The sequence below is a fragment of the Polistes canadensis genome, unplaced genomic scaffold (genome assembly GCF_001313835.1).
Source record: "Polistes canadensis isolate GaletaPanama2010 unplaced genomic scaffold, ASM131383v1 scaffold_10, whole genome shotgun sequence".
NCBI lineage: Eukaryota > Metazoa > Arthropoda > Insecta > Hymenoptera > Vespidae > Polistes > Polistes canadensis.
Genome location: NW_014569557.1, coordinates 901,693 through 923,734, shown reverse-complemented (window position 1 = coordinate 923,734; position 22,042 = coordinate 901,693). Strand labels below are relative to the sequence as shown.

The 22,042-nt window shown below is 32.7% G+C and overlaps 1 protein-coding gene and 1 long non-coding RNA gene across 7 annotated transcripts in view; one reads left to right on the top strand and one right to left on the bottom strand.

Moving 5' to 3' along the window:
* LOC106792842 overlaps positions 1-22,042 on the top strand; it is a 127,383-nt gene that overhangs the window by 34,198 nt on the left and 71,143 nt on the right. The gene's annotated exons all lie outside the window — the stretch shown is intronic.
* The window catches only part of LOC106792803 (small conductance calcium-activated potassium channel protein), a 149,431-nt gene that overhangs the window by 59,015 nt on the left and 68,374 nt on the right, over positions 1-22,042 (bottom strand). Inside the window, exons 1-2 of one of the 6 annotated variants that reach the window (XM_014759342.1) lie at positions 9,669-10,867; positions 5,740-6,115 (exon numbers count right to left, since the gene is read on the bottom strand). The exons of 3 other annotated variants lie outside the window; for them this stretch is intronic. The gene's annotated coding sequence lies outside the window, so the exon portion shown is untranslated. Of the gene's footprint in view, positions 1-5,739; positions 6,116-9,552; positions 9,643-9,668; positions 10,868-22,042 lie in introns of those variants that run through there. 2 more of the 6 variants (XM_014759351.1, XM_014759349.1) reach the window with 2 other exon arrangements.

The following is a 22,042-nucleotide window of genomic DNA, read 5'->3' as shown; positions in this document are numbered from 1 at the left end:
ATAATTTAAATAAGAAACCATATATTTACATTATCTCGCAGAAACTTGTAACATACATGCATTTGTGTATGGACATTATTAAAACATTAATATTGCATTTCTTATTTTTTTTGTTTACACAGGTTTTTTTTTAATTTAATTCTAATATTCTTATTTTTAATATTTAATATCTTTCTTTCAATCCCGTGAAAGGGATAATAATAAAGACGACAATGTATTTAATATTTTTTATGATATATTTAATTTTAATGTTACAAACAAATTTTTGTCTTGACGATGAAATAAAATAGATTATGATATCATGATAAAATACTTTTATAAAAGCAAGGTAATAGCATATTCGAAATGTACATGCACTTGTCGCAGTTGAAATTCCCGCAAGGAAGGATAATTTGAGCTTTGACCGCAATGATGTGACAATTGCGAGTACATTTATGATCAGGATCGTTACGAAACAATCATTTTGCCTTAATTAACTTGAAAATTGTCACTACATTACTCAGTTCTTCAAATGTCTTTGGAAAATGTATTAAATTTCAAATAAGTGAATAACGATTGTTCCTTTTTGTCATATTTTTTCCCCTCTTTTCTGGAAATCCAAACTCGTTGAACATCCGAGTCAAGGATAAAAGAATTTTCATTAAATATGAGTAAAGTTGGATGAGTAGATAGGATAGTACGATGGTTAATTTAACCTGTAACTCGCGAAGAATCTATTAACACGGCATTGTTCGATGCTTTTGTATCCTTGCACGAGAATTGAAATTGGTTGATAGCAGGTTTTCTTTTTTTCCTCTTTAACTCTCCTTCCATTGTCCGATAGTAAATAAAAAAAAAAAAATTGATAGAATTAATCCCGAATAAATTCAATATTATTTCATATATCTCTTTTGTATTAATTATTTTCAAAGCTTACATCCGTTGATTAAATTTTCGATTGTTTTTTTATATATTCTTCCAAAATAATATATTTTTTGTTTAAAAGTAAGATTTGTTCTCTTTTATGCGTTCATCAACATTACACGTAAATACTCGTATATAGAATCGAATTTGGGTCAGTAAATCACATTGGTGTCATGACCAATGAATATTGCTAAGGAATTCAGAGAATGTCCGATGCAATCGTCGCCGAAGCAGCTTTTTCCAGCAATTGCATTCTTACGAGCAGCATTTCCTTTTGTTTCCGTTGCCCTCGAACGACTGAATGAATATTTTCTTGATAATACACGCATGTACACGGAAACGAGACGAGAATACGCATATCATTATCATTACTCTACAAATCCTTCATTTATTCTTATGTTTTCAATCTATTGTTTCTCCAGATTTATTTCCTCCCATTTTCATGTTCATTCTTTTTCCCGAATAAAAAGTAAACTTTCATTTCAGACAGTAATGGGAAAAATATGAATAATTCAATGTTATACTGATTATCCTTCTTATCGTTTATTTTTCCTAATATCATTTTAAAAGATGATATGCAAGTAGTTCCAGCATATCATTGCGTCGACATTTTTACATAAATTTATACGAAATATCACCAAAATGATTTCATCAAGAAAAAGTTATCAAAACAGAGAAAATTAATATTAATTTATTAATAAAATTACAATAATATATTTGTCATTTCCAGTTAGAGTATTAGTTTAGAAAAGTATAAGCTCGCGATATCAATACTCCAAAAATATTCGATATAATAAATAATATAGCATTTTTCGATACGGTTAAGCTATTTTTAGGACACATTTTTCGTAAGTTTTTGAATGATACTTCGTACTCGATTTATCGTATGTCAAAGGGACGATGTAATACTTGAAAGCTTTTCATGTTTCTTATCATCTTTCTTTCTTTTTGTTTTATTATTTTTATTTTATGTTAGACAGATGAAACACTGGTGAAAATATGGTCTGGTTAACACCTTTCAACGTCAAAACGTTTTGCATCGTAAATCTCATATACCTAATACATCATATATGGCTTTAAACCATTCTCTCTTTCTTCCTCTCTTTCTTTCTTTCATTCTTTCCATATCTCTTTCTCTTTCTATCTCTGCGTTAAAATATGTACATATTTAATCGAATGCGCTTGATCGTCCTACATGGAAATGCGATAATTTACTTGGACGCCAGAATGTCTGGGGAAAGGAGTTTACGAAATGGACAAAACTGTAAAATGTGATTCCTTGATTTAGAGACGATTTGCCGACTCGGCGTCGTTATTATCGATGAGAGAAAGAGAGAGAGAGAGAGAGAGTGTAGTGGTAGTAGTTGCCATCGTTTAATTCAATGGCGTGCAAATTCTTCGACATTTTTTCCATGAATTTTATGCGTAAAGGGTAATGAAATTTTAAGTCATCGACTTTTTATTCACTTTTTAAAAGTCAAATCATATTATTATCGTATTTGTGATTACTCATCAACCCTTCATACAACGTTACGTAAATTTAAAATCGTATACTAATTTAATTTTTTGATTTACACACGTTTATTCTTTCAGGTTCATATGATTTTTATTATTTCAAAATTTATCGTCGAGATTCATATCGTAAGTTTTATTTCTTTTCATAATAATTCATATAGTATAACAATTGCATTTGTTCAAATAATAAATAAATAGTCAATTTTTTAAACGCGAAGACAAATCATTTTTCATATTTTATTTATTCATTTATTTATATTATGTCAATATATTTAAAGAGAAAGTAAAACAGAGATCAATATCATTTTTAAGTTAGTTCTCGATTTTATCATACATTTTCTGTTATAAACTGCGTTTATTTAATATATTTCATTATAAAAATATAAAATACATTTTCATATATGTTGCGATTTGTTAACAATTTTACAGTCGTTTAAAGTAAACGTTCCTTTTAACGCGATCATTCGATTGACATTTGATATTCTTTTTTTTTTATTTTTGCCATTCTATCAGGAAAGAAATAAAAGAGATAGTAATCAAATATAATACATATATAAATCTCTTGATCGTGAACACCGGACGTAACTGTCGGATATATACTTTCATCTAGCTAGCTCTTACCGAGCTTTTTCGAAATAAAACTAATTCTTTCGATCGATCGATCGAGTCACACCGTTTAGTTCTCGTTTGTCTTGTTACCGGAGATGGGAGAATTGAATGGCGAGTACAGCTAATTCTCCAACGTTTAGTCTTATTGATCGTATTCGTTTAAATTTCCCCCTTGTGATTTTTAATGAAATTTTTGGTTTTTTTTTTATCCCATTATTTTTCTTTTTCTTTTTTTTTTTTTTTTTTTCATTTTTGTAAATTCATTTATCAAAATAAAACCTCCAATTTCTCAACAGCTCCATCGAATTAATAAAAATTTCGAAATAAATTTTTCCTATACTGAATGTTCTAATTGTTTTAACCTTGATTTCAACAAGCGGTGTCGAGGTTATTTCACGAAACAACTTTTTTGATTTAATAATTAATAGTAAACATTTGATTTACTTTTTCTTAATGATATAGTAATTTAATCACGTTTTAAATTGATTCGAAATAATCTTATCTTGTTGGCAATTCTTTTCAAGTGTTTATAATAAATCTAGATATGTTATGCACGATAAAACTTAAGAATGGTGTAGTATCTTAAATTATGTTACTCTAAAGGGGATCCCTTTCGATACACTTGCTGAATTGTGAGTTCGAAATCTTTTGTGAAAACCCCTTGTATTATAAAAAGATGTCATATTTGTCCCTTGACTTCGATTGGAATTTATTTTTCTTCTCCACACGGTTGGTTACTCGATAAAAATCGTAAAAAAAAGAGCAATAGATTGCTATTGTTCGCGATTATTATGGATGGTTTTACCCTATTTGCATAGAAAAAAGAAATATATTCTTTCTGTTCTCTAGATTGGAAAAAAAAAATAATTTATATAAAAAGAAGAGATGTGATACAATAAGAAAACAATAAAAATTAGAAAATAATGATAAATTAAGCGATGGGGTGCGTGGAACGTAAAGACTCTTGAAAAGATTCATCTGTTTTTGCGTTTTCAAGTCACTCCTATTGTACGAGTGACTTATTCACTAGGGCAAATTCTATGAATGTGGAGGGTTGATGCTGCTTCTCTTACATTCTATTCTCACGTATATTTATAATGCTCCGACACGCGTACGTTTTGCCTTGGAATGCGTATTTTACTACTTCGGGGAATGCAAGTTATTTTTTCAACTTAGCGATGAAATATCTACTTGTAGTCCTAAGATTTGATTATTCCAATAACACGAATGGTTATGTTCTTTCTTTTATGTACTTTATTTTCATATTATTTATTTTTTATTATATCTATTTGTTTGTATTCTTTTTATCACAAAATTGATCAAATATTTTTTCGAATCATTTATAAAATTAATTGTTCATTTGTTTTCTCATTTCAAGATTTTTTAAGATCGTTATTTTAAACTTTGATTTTACGTATTCATATTTAAAAACTCGATTAATGTAAGAGGGTAAGTAATATGTAGATAGATACCAACATCAAACAAATATCGCATAAAATTTGTAAGATTTTCTTCCTCGTAGAAGTTAGATCAGTAGGATAGGGTTGATCAGATTTGACGAGTCGAGTTTTCGAACTAGGGTCAAAATGTTATCGCGAGAGAGAAAGAGAGAGAAGAGAAGAGAAGAGAAGAGAAGAGAAGAGAAGAGAATTTCTCGTAAGGATAAAGTGGGTCGCCAATTTCGTCCTGTATATGAACCTCTTTTCGGCCTCCGAGTAGTAACCGTGGAGAAAACGTGATCGGACTGGAAATGTTAAGCCTCCATAGCTGAGTCAACGCAAATTACCAAAAAACTTGGCAGAAAATGTGATATCTTTTTCTACTTTTGTAAGCCTTACACGAGCCAATTCTTTTTACTTTTGTCTTATTTTATTTTCTTTTTTTTTTTTTCTTTTCTTTTCATTTTCTTCCTTTCTTTCTTTCTTTGGTTATTCGCGTACACGGGAATATTTTCTATATTCTTTATATAAAATATATCTATATATTATAGTATACATGGAAGAAAGTTCTTTGAAAACTATATAGGTAAATAAATACCGACACTGTTACACATTCATAGAACACGTTTTCAAAGAATCGTGGTGACAATTTTAAGCGAGTCCAACATTGAGCTCTCGAGAGATAGTTAAGAAAATTGAATAGAGGACCTCGTGGTTTTACCTACTAATAAAATAAGACTTGGCAAAGTAGACGAGGAAAGTTTCGAAAGGTCGAACGAGAGCGTGAGTCCGCAAAGAAGCTTTAATAGTTCCAGATCAAGTTACTTGATACATTTGAACGATGCCTAATTTTGATTTTCGTTCACATTGATCGTATTGTTCATTAAATGTAATTGATCAATAGTTATTAAAGTATTTTAATTTTTCTTTTCGATTTTGTATTTTTATAAATCCTTAACAAAATTACCAAATATATTGCAATGATTTTTACTTCTTCAATTTTTAACGACACGTATCGATGATTTTTTTTAGTTAAAATAATATTTCGATCAATTATTTACAGGTATAAACATTTGTTTTTGAATATATTTAAATTCTCAATAATGTTATTAGATATACTTAAACATGATATTTAATCACAACTTGATTTATATTATATTTTATTATTAAGGAAAACTTTTTTTCAGTTTCAATTTGTTTAATTTGTCTTTTGGGAACTTTAGTAGGATCATTTTTTGTTTGTAAATTTCATTATTTGTAGACGTTTACCAACCTTTTCAGTAACATTTACATCCGATTCTTCTCTTCCTCAAGTTAGATCCGGCGAATCTTCGATATCGGTATCACCGCTAGGACTTGAGTCAGTTTGTTCGTTGCAAGGATGCACTTGCTCGTTGAACACAGCGCGTTCCTTCGACTCCATCGCGATGACTATTCGTTCGTCAATGTACGTGAATTCACTCATGATCGAACTATTTATTTTTGGATCGCACACTCACGAATATAACATAAATGTACATATATAACTTAGGTATATATATATATATATATATACATACACTTCTTCTATTTTGAATATTATTTTTTCCTGGCTGTTCTTTTTTCGAATCGAAAGCTCTGCCAGTAGGTGTACGTTGATGATTTCTTTTCTAAAAAGAAAAAATAACAATGTCGAACGTACTCATCGAGAGATCTCGTGCGTTCGTTCATAAGTTTCATATAATTAAGAAATTTTACTCAACGTTTGTTCTTTTTATCTTAATAAGAAAAGAAAAAGAAAAAGAGAGAGAGAGAGAGAAAGAGAGATAAATTGAAAAAACGAAGAAATAAAGAAAGGGAGAATAAATGGCTTCTAAGAAAAGTGTTTAATGATACTCTCTTCAAACAATTCGCTAAAATCTCCAATATTTCTCTCGATCTTGCTGACGTGTCGCAATTTGATCTCTCCATCTTATTCTCTCTCTTTTTCCCTTTCACACACACACACTCTCCCTTCTCTTAATGCGTCTTTCCCCTTTTTTTTCTTTCTATCTCCATTGCAAAGACACTCTGATTCATTCTGAAGGGTTCTAAGGACTGGCAAAAAGTTAGGAACGTTCTACGTTCCTTTCTAGTTCCTCGAATTCCTTCAAAGATTCGTCAAAGTACTTATCCTTCCAAGGATTCATCGTTCGGAAAAAGACCACTCTGGTTTTTTTTTTTCTATCTACCTACCTATCTACCTATCTATCTACCTATCTATCTATCTATCTATCTTTTTATCTACCTCAGTTCCTCACATGTCTGATGAACCTTCGTTTAATAGTAGGAAAACGGAACGGTGTCATCGCGATAATAATCGACGGACGACGAATAATCGATGTGTTCCAATTTAACGAGCGAAAGTCGACCATTCGATAACCTCCAAACGCATAACTCGAAATCGTAACTAGACGCAATAACGTTGCTATCTATCTATCTTTTTCTCTCCCTCCCTCTCTCTTTCTCTCTTTCTCTTTTTATTTGTCTACTTTTCGCCTGTGAAATTAGTCACCCTCGTATATTTCTCTCTTTCTCTTCTCTTCTCTATCTCTTTTGCGAGAATACCTGGTAAAATAGATCAAAACTTGTTCGCGTTTGGTTGTTCATCGTTTCGTTTCTCCATATGGACCTGGACAAACGTTATTGGTTTTTGTTCGAAGAGATATGATGAAGTTTGATTGCAAACACACGTCATTTTATACTCTGCTTTTTTCTCTTTCTCTCTCTCTCTCTCTCTCTCGTAGAATACAATGAAATTTGTCGTCTTGTTCCATGTTTTTTATTCGAAAGAAACTTTTTCCCCAAGGTTGAACACGAAGAATTTTTGTCGGTTTCATTTTTATTCTTTTACTTTTGCCAAGGATTAAATCGAATTCTTGCAGGGTACGTGGATGTTTCATCGAGATAACAATCGAGATACGTGAACTCAATGCACTTAACTTTGAGAGAACCGACACGTCCATCGTTGATCCCGGCTATACGATTTAGTCGATTCGATGGTGTTGTTTTAACAAAAGAAAAAAAAGAAAAATACAGAGGAGGGAATAGAAAGAGAAAGAGACAGAGTGTGTGTGTGTGTGTGTTCTGTTCGTTTTTAGATCAAATCCGAGCTGGTCCAGCGAAAGGTAAAACGATAGGATTCGTGGTACCGTCGGGCCTCGATAATGGAGGTCCTGATCGATTAAAAGTAATCGTCTTTGGGATGGTATGAGTGTCTCTATCATGGTATTAGCTACAGTAGAAACGAGGAAACGTTGAATTTTACTTTGAAAACACTCAACAGCCCGAAATGAACTTCCATTTTGGACGATGATCTTAATCTAAGTCACTTTAGAATAGCTTTTGGGTGTCACCCCCCTTCGATTCTCTCGGATGAATTCTGTTCTTCCTTCGCGATTAAAAAGAATATAAATCTGGCTAGTTTCCAGTAAGAACTATTCGATATATCTCGATCCTGTCATCTTTGATTTTTAATACTATCTTTGTTAGTCTATTTTTTCTACTCTATCTCTTACGAAGATTTTATATATTTATTTATATAGCGAATAATTGATCATTAAAATGACGTTTAAGAAAAATCAAGATTGTTTATCGTTTATAACACGATTATATTTTCGATTTATTTTTTGGATTTGTTCAATTATACAATAACTATTTGACAGCGCGCAATCGCGCTCGTCAAAGACAGACCACCGTTTCAAATCGATAGCCAGTAAAATACGTGTACTTACAATTCTTTAAGTATTGTATATACCTACGTCTATCTATCCTAATCGATTTGATCTAATTTGAACGAATTCTCTCTAGACGTGTATAATATAATGATAGATATATACTTATTGGGAAGAAAAAGAGAAAGAGAGATCTAATTTTATATGATTATCTTCTAATTGAATATTCTTCGAAGGATATAAATATATTACGTCTATGTATATACACTAACTTAACACTTTACGTAATAATAACCATCTCCATTCGTATTGCAACTATCATCCTAAACTCCTTCTTCTCCTCCTCTTCCTCCTCCCCCCTTCATTTTCCTGTGCATATTACAGTTCAATTTCGTAAAAAGTATTTCAATATTTAATGAAACGTCATATATATGAATCTAATTTTCTTTAGCAAATTACGCGTTATTTCATTTGAAATCTTTGAGTAAATATCACAAAAATTGGATAATGTAGTTCAAAGGTCACTACGCGTTTTGCGTTTATCTATTAGGTTACGTAATGAAGTAGTAAATGCGGTGGCAGTAGTAACAGCAAAGCTATGGTCAGCCAATCGTTAAAAAATAATGTAATGAAAACGTTACGATTTTATTTTTCTTTATTTTCTCTCTCTCTCTCTCTCTCTCTCTCTCTCTCTCTCTCATCTTTTTGTTTTCTTTTCTTCACTTTTCGCGCGCTTATAAAACAATTCGTCTAAATTGAGAGAACGAGAGAGAGAGAGTCCCTGATAAATATAATATCACGTAATTCTCTGGGATGTTCCAACAAATAACAATAAAATACGAAAATACGTTTTGCCTCGTGCAAGGCTATCGAAGATATCATTTTTAAAGAAGGAAAAGGAGAAAAAAATTTATCGAGTTTGTCCTTCGTAACAAGCTTGGATTAGAGGATCTTTTTGATCTTCGTAGGTAACGTCTTCGGATCGAAGGATTCGAACTATCGACGGACAATATCGTTCGAGAGATAAGAAAACGATGAAAAATCAAAAATATCATTTACTTTTCTCTCTCTCTCTCTCACTCTCTTGGTTTTTCCCTCGTTTTCTTTTATTTTTCTCAAATTGCACGAGAATATCTTGGAAACTCAAGAACCTTTTTCGAATTCGTTGGACTAGAGTTACGAAATCCAAGAGTTCTTTTGATTCTCTCTCTTTTTCACTTTTCTTTTATACTAACAGATGAAAATAAAAAATCGTAACAGGAAAAAAAGAATAAGAAAATTCTAACGCGAAGAAAGAAAAAAAAAGAAAGAAATGTAGAATATTCTTAACAAATTCTGATTTCGTTTTTATTCGATCTATCTTCGAATTCCTTTTCTTACGTGTATTTACATACCTAACGGTCACGAGGGAAAGACGTCTTGTTGTTCTGTAATCTCAAACGACGAAGTATACGATAGATGATAGAAAGAAGAACAAGTGAGTAAATAATATATACATATACGTATATACCTAATAAGAACGAACGCACAGTAGATAATCTTCATTCTCGCGAGGACAGTTCGACGACGGAGAAATAGGATTTGACGATCCACGGTGTATATGCATATACAAACAACACGTATTCATATATATATATATTTATATACGTAATAATAATATTTCAGCGATCCTCGTAAATCGAAGTATCTCAGGATCGAGATGATCCAAGTTAATTCCAATAACATAATTGTTAAGAAGAAGGAATAATGGCGAATGTTATTTCACTTTTTCGAAAGAAAATTTGTTCACGAGGCCGAGCAGCACGTTTGTTTTGAGCGGCAGGCCAGGTGGAACGGTAGCAACAGCAGCAGTACCAGTAGCAACACCAGCAGTAGCAGTAACAACAGCAACTGCAACAGCAACTGCAAGCAGCAGCAGCAGGAGGAGGAGGAGGAGGAGGAGGAACAAGAATAACAAGAGCACGAATTACAGGAGGAGCTCGTTGCGGTGGTGGTCGTTTGCGATGTTATTCGTCGTCGTCGTCGTCTTCGTCGTCGTCGATCAGGATTTAGCTGGACTCGTGTAATACCGTGAAGACGATGTCGATTATGTAAGAGATTGTTGAGGAAATAGAGGTTGGTGTTGGTGGAGGAGGAGGTGATGGTGGAGGTGGTGGCGGTGGTGCTGGCGGGGAGGGGACAGGTGGAGGGCAGTGATCGACGAGAGGGACGACCGAATCCTGGTTCCAAATATTTAACGATGAGAACAAATAATACACGTTGTTCTGCTTCTTCTTGTTCGTGTTCGTGTTCTCGTTCTCGTTCTCGTTTTGTTTTATCTCGTGGTCTTTGTTGATGGTAATGACGATGATGACGATGATGATGATGTTGGTATTGATGATGACGATGATGCTCGTCGTCTTCGTCGTCTTCGTTCTCGATGACAAGCCGTCGCCTTCGAGTATCTCGTTCTTCCTCTCGTTGGCGGGACAACAAGAATCTCTTCGGTTTAGCAATGGGCCACGATGAATAAGTAGAAGTAGAAGAAGAGGAAGAGGAAGAAAAGGAAGAAAAAGAAGAAGAAAGCATCCTCGTGGCAGTAGCACCGGCAATCCGCGACGACGATACATCTCCTCGAGACATATGTCAATCACTATGTCTAGTTTATCTGTTTAATCTATTTAATTATTTATTTATTTATTTATCTATCTGTCTATCTATCTATCTATTTATTTCTCTCTCTTTTCTCTTATTTTTTATTGTTTTTCTTTTTTTCGTCCCTCGTGCGTTCGTGTTTACGACGACGACGACAACGACGACGACCACCACCACCACCACCACCACCAACACCACCACCACCACCACTACCGCCACTAATAGCACCCCTTTCTCTTCTATCTATTCTTCTCGTTTTATTTTTCTTTCTTGTTTTCTCTTTCTCCTTCTTTCCTTCTTTTTCTCTCTCTCTCTCTCTATTTCTTTCTTTAATTTAACGCAACGTTCACCGTTCGCCGATAATCAACTTTCTCCCTAACGAGAATTCGCACGATTCACAATAGTTGTTCTAGATCGTAGTAATAGTAGCAGTAATTAGTAATAATAGTTGTAATGGTTATAATAGTAATAGTAATAAATGTTGTCTTCTCGCCGGCGCAACCGGCATAACCACCGGCGGTTTCGCACACGCGTCCTTTCGACTCGCATCGTCGATTTTTCGCGCGATAACACACCACCGTGCTCGCTCACCTTTCGATTATGTTACTTTCCTACACGCTTCGAAATGGGATTGAGAAAATAGGGAATACGATCGTAACGGAAAAAAAAAGAAGACAAATAATAGTTTCAAATTAAATGTTCTTTGGAAAAGGGGGTGAAAACATAGGCATACGCGGGCAAACGCACAGGCACACGCACGCACACGCACACGAAAAGAGAAAGAAAAAAGATTGGAAATGGGAAAAGAGGAGTTGGAAAAAAGGATGGGGGAGAGGAGTGGGGAGGGAAGGGAAGGGGGGGTGGTGGAAATGCAAAGGATAAAGAGAAAGATGAGACAAGATTGTAGGATAATTGGACTTTATAAAGAGATCGGTGTGGGATCAGGCGAGGGACCGGGATTGGCGAATGGGACCGTGGATAGTGAAAAATGTAAAATAAAAAGGAGGAGGAGGAAAATGAAAGAAACGGGTTAAAAGGTATAAAAGGGAAGAAAGAGAAGAAGGGATATAAAGAAGATAGCGAAGCGAGACGAAACGAGGCGAGCGAGAGAAACGTCGGTGTTGAGCGTCCGCCCGCTCTGACGCTCCCGACAGGACTGCGTCGGTCCCCATTTATTCTTCTCCTTACCCTTCTCCCCTTTTATCCTCCACCAAACTTCCTCCACCACCTCCATTGCCACTACTACCACCCCCGTACGCCCACCATCACCACCACCACTGCTGCTGCTGCTGCTGCTACTACTACTATTACTACGGTTACTACTACCACTACTTACAACTACTACCACATCACCACCACCACCACCATCCCTTCCAACTCCTTCCTTGCTACCACCGCCTTCGACCTCGGCAGCATCTACCAGCGCCATCACCACTACTACAACTACCACCACACTAAAATCATCCTGCTACTATCACAGTCGTCTGCTTAGGCTTATATTCCATCTATGAACAACCCTTTCCCGATCGAGTGTGTAGGCGTATGTATATATATATATAGAGAGAGTATATTTATGTATCTTCATTTATCTATCTTTCTTGATTTCTTTTCTTTTCTTTTTCTTTCTTTTTCTTTTTCTCCACAGAATTTATTAACTCTCTCGCCTCTTCTATGTTTTATATATTTATTTCTCTGGATTTTATTTATTTATTTTATTTCTTTTGTCTCCTCATTAGGTTTTATTTTTATTTGCTTGATGTATTTATATAGAGGGACAGGGAGAGTGGTGTATTTTTACTTTTTATTTTATTTTCATAATGTCTTTTTTTTTTCTTTGATAAATTTTTTTGATGCACATATGTATACCAATTTCAACGTTAATTTTTAACGTTTCTTTTGCTTCCATTCAATGTGTTCTTAAATATACAATAGATAATAATTCTAAAACATTTCACGATCCGTATTCGCGTGTCATTTTTTTTCAGATCTTGATGTTGATTTTCTATTTACTTGACATTTGGTATATCATAGAAAAATGAGCAACACAGGAAAAAAGACAAATTACTATAGTTAATCGATTATTTCGATGGAGGAAAGAAAGAAAGTAAACAAAAAAAGAAACGGTGAAAAACAATAGTCAAGGGAAATATATTTAATTGGTCGTTATATGCATACGCGGGAACATTGTCATTTAAATTTAAACACGTTCTAAATTCTAATGCAGAGTGAAATCGAATGAAAATTTAAATAGTTCAAATGAGCAATCATAAAATATTGATTATCGAGAACTACGTGATATAGATTAAAATCAAATTTGAAGAATAAAACAAATTAATTAGTTGATCGATTTTTTTCAAGAAACCTTTTAATTTCGATCGATGTAAAAAATGTATCTTTTCAAATACAAATGTATTATTAGTTAATGCGAAATGAGAGAAAAAAACATGGCTGATTAATATTACAAAGGCTTCCTCTGCAGTAGTAAATTGTCTCGTTTTCCAGTTATTCCTCGTTTTCCTCTGAAAATATCAGCTGACGAGACCTCTTACACCTTTCCTCTCTCTCTCTCTCTCTCTCTCTCTCTCTCTTGGATTTCATTCTATTCTGTGTCTTTCCCTCCTTCCATTTTCTTTTATCTTTTCACAAGTCATCCTTTCGCGATCCTACGCCATATCGAATCTCTATCGGATTTTCTGATAAACGAATTTACACCCAACCAATTTCGTATTCGATCAAATATATGCGTTAATACGTCTATCAATATTATAATATATTTCCCCGATTATTAGCAAATATTCATACATATAACATAAATACGTGCATATATTAAATTTGCATTTTTCTCTTTTACAATATGTATTCATCATCTCTCTCTCTCTCTCTCTCTCTCTTTATTGACACTCATACAGTATTCAATTGATCATCTCCAATGAATTTTTCCTTTTAGATTTTCACCTCTCCTACTGCGATCACTTCTACACGTGCCGTAATTAAAAAAAGGGGAAAATGAGAGAGAGAGAATAGTAGTAATGGAAAAAAGAAAGAAAAAAAAATTACATGATCGAAGTTCTGTGTGATCCAATCGTATTCGATCAAGGTTTCATAGACGATAAGAAACTCACCGAAAGGACGGCTGGATAAATGAGAAGAAATTAAGATCTTGATTTTTTACCACGTCGAAGACTCAAGAAGAATCTCATTGGTTAAGCAAGGGGGTTCGGAGTTAAGGATGGGATGATAAAGAAATAGAAGAAAGAAGATTATCACGAGATCGCGTGAGAGTATTTTCATTGTGAGTTTTAGTCCGTTTTTTTTTTCTTTTATTATTTACAAAGGACGATGAGACAGAAGTTTAAGAAGAAGAAGAAGAAGAAGCCTATCGATCAGGATCGAACGCGTTTTTTTCACCCCTCGTTTGACCTCGATAAATATCCCTTTCGCACGTTATCCATGTCGCACGGTGTCACGCATTCGAGAAATAACCAAGTCACGAAATCGTCCTGTCGTATATTTTTTTTTTCTTTTATTTTTTTATCCTCCCCCTCTTTCCCCCCCTCATCTTTCTCTTTCTTATTCCTTCTCTCTCTCTCTCTCTCTCTCTCTCTTTTTTATGGTGTATCCTCTTCGTGTCTCTCCGAATATCCTCGTTCATTTATTTTCTTTCTTTTTATTTTATTTTATTTTTTTTTTTTATTTTCTTTTTCTACTATTTTTTTGTTATCTCTCTTCGTTCATCGCAAAAGCTTGGCTCGATCAACGAGATAGAATACACCGTACAATATCTTTTCCAACGATTTATCGGATCGTTATACGAAAACCAAAAAAAAAAAAAAAAAGAAAAAAGAGAAGCTTGTATTTGTTATATCATTTCTCTTTTTGTATTATTATTATTATTATTTCGTTTGTGTTTGTTAAAGAAAAAATACCATTTTCATTGTATTTATCTTGGAAATAATATAAATATCGATCGAGTCTAACGCTAAATAAGATATTTCTCAAATGTATGTTTGCATGTGTGAATATGATGTTTAAAATGTTGGTGCTTGAATGCAAGTGACATTACTCTGGAAATCGTACAATTTCATACAGATACACATATATGTATATACAACGTTATAAAGTATTCAAAGGCATATGGATTCGTTTGATTGGAAAAACGTTTCAACGTGATTTAATATTAATAGGGTAGGTTACCGGTTTAAACGATTATTCGAAAATATTGCTCTTTTGCTATTCGATGTAATCCTAATATTTCTTCTAAAATATTTCAATCTCTCTTTCTCTCTCTTTTTTTCTCGATAAACGGGTCGGTAATTTTATAGGTTGCGTGAATATAAAGGTCGACGAAAAAAAAAGAAGAAAGAAAAAAAAAGAAATTTCTAAATAAATTTGGTTGAAAATTGTTAAGTGAAAAATGTGCAGATAAATATGCACTTACCTAGAGACTAGAGGAATAGTTAAAGCGGTAATAAAGCGAACGACGAACCTTCATTTACAAATGAACCTTAGAGGTGCCCTCTTACTCTTTCTCTCTCTCTCTCTCTCTCTCTCTCTTCTTTTTCTTTCTATCTCCCTTTCTCTCCTTTACCATCTCGTCTTATACCTTTTCTATGTAAATGTAACAGGAAAGAGAAAGAGTGAGAGAGAGAGAGAGAATGATTCACGCAAAAAGAACGAAGGAACAGTTACGAACCTAGAACACACGATTTGCATGGTTCGATTACTTTCGTTTTTTAAGGAAACACACATTTTCACTTAATAATACTTTAAATTAAATATTAATATATCGACAAGAAATAAAGAAAAAGAAATAAAAAGTAATTAGATGTATCAATTAATTTGTGTTGCAGAATGATATTAAATTATTCATAAAAAAAATTCTACCTTATGAATATAAAATGATCGGTCAGCATTTTATAAACACGTCATTTAGATGATCAAATTTATAGACAATAATGGGGATTATTTCGAATAATTACGGACGTGTACGATTCATTTATAAATACATATTAAATTTGTGTAAAAAAGTCATCGAATAATTCGTTACGTCTGATACACGAATTTTGAAAAAATAGGAAAAAAAAACATTTGATATAAAAGTTAATATTACCAAAGAGAAATGTTCGATAAGATCTCGTGTAATACTTTTATTACACGATCCTAGTGGTATTAATATTTTGATTAATGAGATTTCACGCCACGAGTTAAAACGTTAACGTTTAGCGATCGGGAAAGGTATTGTTAGACGATACTTTCTCACCCTTTCTCTCTCTTTCTCTCTCTCTCTCGTTCTTTCTCGTTCTCCCTCGTTCTTTCTCTTTATCTTTCTATTTTCCTCTTGAACGTTCGTAGCTCGAAGAAGACGTTAGAACGTAGGTGGAAACTAGGTTGTCCTCGCGTTAAAGAGATAATTCGATTTTGGCTATATTTTGTAATACGATCGTTCGCTCTAGTGACGATCCTAAAATCTAATCGCATACTAAAGGCAAACAAACTTTGTCGAATCTTTTTGACCTTGGCTTAAGATTCTATCAGAGATATTTCTCGTCATTTCTTCTACATTAAACCTTATACTCGTAATATTATATATTTTTTCTTTTTTCATAAAACTTTATTCTTTTGTCATCTCACAATCAGTTTTAATAATTGAAATAACACTATTTTCCGATAATTCATTGTAATGTTCAATAACATCGAAAAGATACTCTAGGAAATTATTAAAGAAAATAAAACTATAATGTTTTTTACAATAGATTCGTAAGCGAATCGATATCTTTTCCAGTCAAATTCTATGACATCGTAAAAGAAGACGGTGCAGGTTCTACGATAGCTTCGAGAACGATGAAAAATATGCCTCTCGTTCGTCTTATCGTATCCCATTTTCGGCTTTAAAAGAGCATTAACTTTTTGGTCGGTACCTAGACGTATACTTTGTTCGTTTTATAATGTTCGCATCACGTCGTTTAGGGTACAAATAAACTTGAGTATTTTCTAGTACGAAGAAAATGAGTTGTTTTTCATACTCGTGTTACAATATACGACGGGGGTATACGACTATTGTACATTGGAATTTTGGCTATAACTAAATTTAACTGACGTCACTAAAGTCGTAGACGGCCTCGATGACAGGCGCATACTTTTATCGGTTAAATTATAATACCTGTATTACTTCGTAGGATGTTAATAACAATCCACGATACGAGGAAATGTTATACCCATGTTTATCGAAGGACCAAATTATAGATCGAGAATTTACAAACTAAATTTCTACAAAGGTGGATTGGGAGAACTTGCTGTGTATGGAAATTCGAAATAGGAATGTTCATGCACACCACAGCTGATTCGAATAATTTCGATCTAACAATAGAATTTCATCGCGTTATATGATGATCATTGTATTATTTGTCGTATTTTTCATTCAATGTTCGCGAGTACGGGAAAATCGTGCATCATTTTGACGTTTGATCAAAAATTATTTCTACGATCTTATTTTATCGAGAACGTTTTGTGTAAATTTAATATTTTACATTGTATTATTTATTTATTTATATTTTTATATATTATATTTTCCAGAATCGTTTTATCGTTTTTGCAAACGTTTTATCTTTATTGAAAAATGAAAGATTTGAACATAATTCATTGGTGTTAACTCGAAATGAAAAGAAAAAAAAGAATAAAATAATTCACTTATGCGACAAAATATTATTTATGTGTGTCAAAAGGAAGGAATTAATCCTAATATATTTATTACGATTAAAACGAAAATCCTCTTTTAGACGTTTTCTACGAGTTTTAACAGGACGAATGAGATCGACGATAAAGAGAAATGTTACAAATCGTAACCCGAGTCTTACGAAATAAATTGAGAAACGAGCTTGAGCTCTTATCTCTTTCCATGAAACGACCAAGTCTCCCGAGGTTGTGATCATTTATTCTAGCTAATCTTGAAAAAAAAAAGTTGATAACAATTAATCCCATATAATGCCACGTGGTTTTAAAACTAGACAAACAATTATAGAAATGTTTAAAACGAAACATTCAAATAAATGTACTTTTAATCATTAATAAAAGTTGATCGTTTTCAGGTAAACACCCCACAAATCCTGCATATTTCTAATATTTCATAATTTTAATTTTATTTCACATTTTTATTTCCGTCATATCCGAAAATATATATATATATATATGTATATAATTATTATTTAAATTGCTTCTAGTTATTTTTTAATATTACATAATTTCTTTCCTTTTTTTTTGTAGACTCGAACAAAAATTCAATTACACAGGTTCAACAAATATCATTATTATTGTATACTCGGCTCGTGAAAAGATTGGAAAAATGTTTTATCATGTTTAGTAACTTTTTCTTTTAATTCTCCTTCTTTTTAATAATCGTTATTTAATTTGTCTATCACACATGCACACGTACGTATATTATTATAATATAATACATATAAATTATCTTGTACAACATGGTAGTCCTTTATGTTCGCAACGTGAATTGGATATAGAACAACTCGATTGTAACACTTCGATTCGTGTATAAATAACGTGTATAGTGGCGTGGAAATGTCTGTTTGCGTGTTTAGCCACAACGACAAATTTAATTAGCCGTATTTCTGACAAATTGGATAATTCGTTATCGCCAAAACTATTTTAGATATAAGAACAAATCAATTGCTTTCTTTCCTCTCGAAGGAAACATATTTCCTTTAGCTACGAGCATTGCCTTTAATTTACTCTTTTCGAAATAAAAATAGTTATTTATGTCGTCTAGACCGAAAACTTTGCGACGGTTAGGAAGAAAAAAAGAAATCTATTATTTCCTCCATAAATCATACATAAAAAAAATATATATATATATATATATAAGGGATGAAAAAAAGAAAATAAGAGAATTAGGTAGAAAAGGTGAAACAAAGAGAAAAGAAGAATATTTGTCGAAATTATGTTCGATAATTCGATTGAAGCTTATTTTAAAGTTTAGTGAACAACATAGGCAGCATTGGTGGTTATTGTATAGCGGAAAACGGTATGTGGTTAATGGTAGTAGTGGTAGTAGTGGTAGTAGTAGTGGTAGTAGTAGTGGTAGTAGTAATAGTAGTAGTAGTAGTAGTAGTAGTAGTAATGGTTCCATAGTACGAATATTGTTGCACCGACAATGGAGTGTTGGACCGTAACATCAAGCCCGTAATGAACCACATAATGCCGAAGTTCAAGCTGCGGTAAGTAACGTATCGTGCGATACCTGTGTATTGGTACGTATACGTATAAACTAATGTTAAATCTACGTGTATATATATATATATGTATGTATATATAGGAACATATACATATATAATACAACCAAAGATGAATACGATCGAGCGTAACGCGAAATATCGAATGTACCCAATCTCTTCATCGTTGGCTATAAATTTCAACGAGCTAATTAAAGAGAACAACGTTTGTGAAATACATTTGACGTGGTATCTACCAGGTAAAATCCCGAAATGACCGATGAAAATCTAGATGAATTTTAAGCAAGTAGAAGGACGTTCGAACTAGTAATTCTCTCTGCGAACGTGTAGGCTGCTTTATCTATTTGCTATAGGAACAATCGATCGATTTACGTTGTGGGGGACAGACGGGGGATTGAAGGTAGGGAATTGGGGTAAAGGGTAAGTACAAATCGGGCAGAATCGGAATCCTGTACATACGATCCTAATTACTGGTCGGATTATACATTAATGGTGATTCAACGCGTATCTATTTATATTTGATTTAACTAACCCCCTTTTTTTCTAACAATCCCTTTTTCATTTTACCAATTTTTAATCACGCATATTATTTTCGTTTATAGTTAGCGCCTAGTTTTCGTTCGATCATTCTTCGATTTATTTTCCTCTTATTTTTCGTAACTTTTGTTTCTTCGAAGATATTTTGCCACGGACAACGGTAGATTTCGACTCAATATCTTTATCAATAATTCATGAGCGAGACTGCATATCGGTGTCGTTCAAGGATATACGTATAACCGGATTCCGGATCGTTCGTGAGTATCACAAAAGGTAGGAGAAGGGAGGGAAAGAGAGAGGGAGAGAGAGAAAGAGAGAAAGAGAAACGTGATACGAGTGGATAGCTGGCTTTTATCACCGCTTTGAAAAATTTATATGCGAGACATAGCCTGACCATTAAATACCTGCGGATTATTTTTTAAATATTTTTCCAATTTCTCTTTCTTTCATTACCAATTTTTTTAACTTAAATATAAAATGAAGATATTGATATAGATCGTGTATTTTTCGTAATGCATTTTAATCTTTAACATTGTCGAATTTTTTGTTTATAGATAAGAAACTATTCTTTTCATTTATTTTCTTGTTATTGTTTTAAATTTGATATACTTGTTTTTTTTTTTCATATATTTTTGATATATTATTAATAATTATTGTTATTATTATTATTATTATAATGTTATGAATCATTTTGTTAAAGATAAAAATTAACGCTCGCGTTCTTGTAGTACTTATTGTAATTTTATTCACTTTCTAACAGATTTCACGTTCGCGATGCACGCAATGCGATTTACAAAGTTCAGATTCCCATTTGTTTGCTAGAAAACTTCACTTTTATGATAAAATGGATTGCGATAAATTTAATGTAAATAAAATTATCAAGCCAATTCGATAGTTCTCCAACAAAATTTCTATCCATGCGTGTATATGAAGTCTTTAAATACTCGATATTAATTTAGAAATATTTGTAGGATTTCAAAATACAAATCAAATTCATCGCCACTCAAAAACTTTATTTAAATAACAAATAAAACAAAGATAAAATAATATTATATTTTCAAACGATTCATTTATTATCGTATCTTTGATATTTAACAACGAAACTTCGAAATACACGTTAAAACACTGATATATCATTAATTTCTATGTTTAGGACTCATGAAATTTTCATAATTTTGGAATTCGTTAAAAATATTCATAAGATAGCTTTCCGCGAAGCTTGAAAGGAAGAAAGAGAAACCAACAAAAACAAATAAAATAAAACAGAAAAAAAGAGAGAGAGAGATAGCTAACAAAATGTTATATACTAGCGACATTTACGACACAAAAGCAAGCTTTACGACTACGTTATGGCGATAGAAAGAAGCTTCCTGTATACTTTTGTTGGCAACAAAGAAAAAAATAAATGTTCGCATTATGGGAGAAAACGACAAGAGGGAAGAAAGTATCTATCTCTTTCTCGCTCGTCGTTCACTAACAACCCAGAACTTTATTTTGATATTTATAATACTTTTCCCTTTTTCCTATTTTTTTTTTTCTTTTTTTTTCATCATTCGGTTATAACACCCTCTTTGCACGCAATAGAAGAAAGAAAATGCGGTAAGAAGGAAAGAAGGAAAGTAGGAATGAAAATGGAAAAGCTTATAGAAGAACGGAGTAGTAAGTTTTGTACGAGGTTAGCATTCTCTCCTCTCTCTTCTCCCTCCTCCCACTCTCTCTTTCTTATACCTTCTATATTTTGCTTTGCGTTTGAAGTTGGCAAAAGCTTCCTATGTCAAAGTATGTATACGTTGCCATGAACCATCTAGCTAGAACTAGTGCATTACGAGGTTCATTTCGTAGAAATCCAAAGTTCTTCCTTTGACAGTCGTAATATCGAAGAAAGAGAAACTTAGAAGACCGAGGACTTCCGGAATCTAAAAAGTAGCTAGAAGAAGAGGAAATAGAAGTAGTGCTTATTGTAGTAATAGTATTAGTTTGGTAGTAGTAGTAGTAGTAGTAGTAGTGATAGCTGCAAATAGTAGTAGTAGTTGTAATAGTAATAATAGTGATAGTTATAAATAGTAATAGTAGTTGTAGTAGTTGTAAAAGTAGACGGTCATTCAGAACTTGGCTACCTAGGAACAAATTATTTTCTTTCTTTAATGTGTTGTTTCGGATATCTATTGTTGACTTTTATCTTTCTTTACTTCTTTCTTGCACTTTTAACTTGGATCGATAACAAGTCGATATACCAGTGGTTTATATATATATATATATATATATGTATGTGTAAGAGAAAGATAGACTGCGCATCGTTTGTAGAAATGCAACAGAAACAGTTGGACGTTTACTATACTCGTTCTAAGACTTGTTTTTGATCTTTTTTTTTTTATAAGAGAATATTTTTTCTTTTTCCTTCTCCATCTTTCATTTCTCTTCTCTTCGTCTAACATTTATTCCTTTTGATATCGGTTCTTTCGAAAATCCCTTT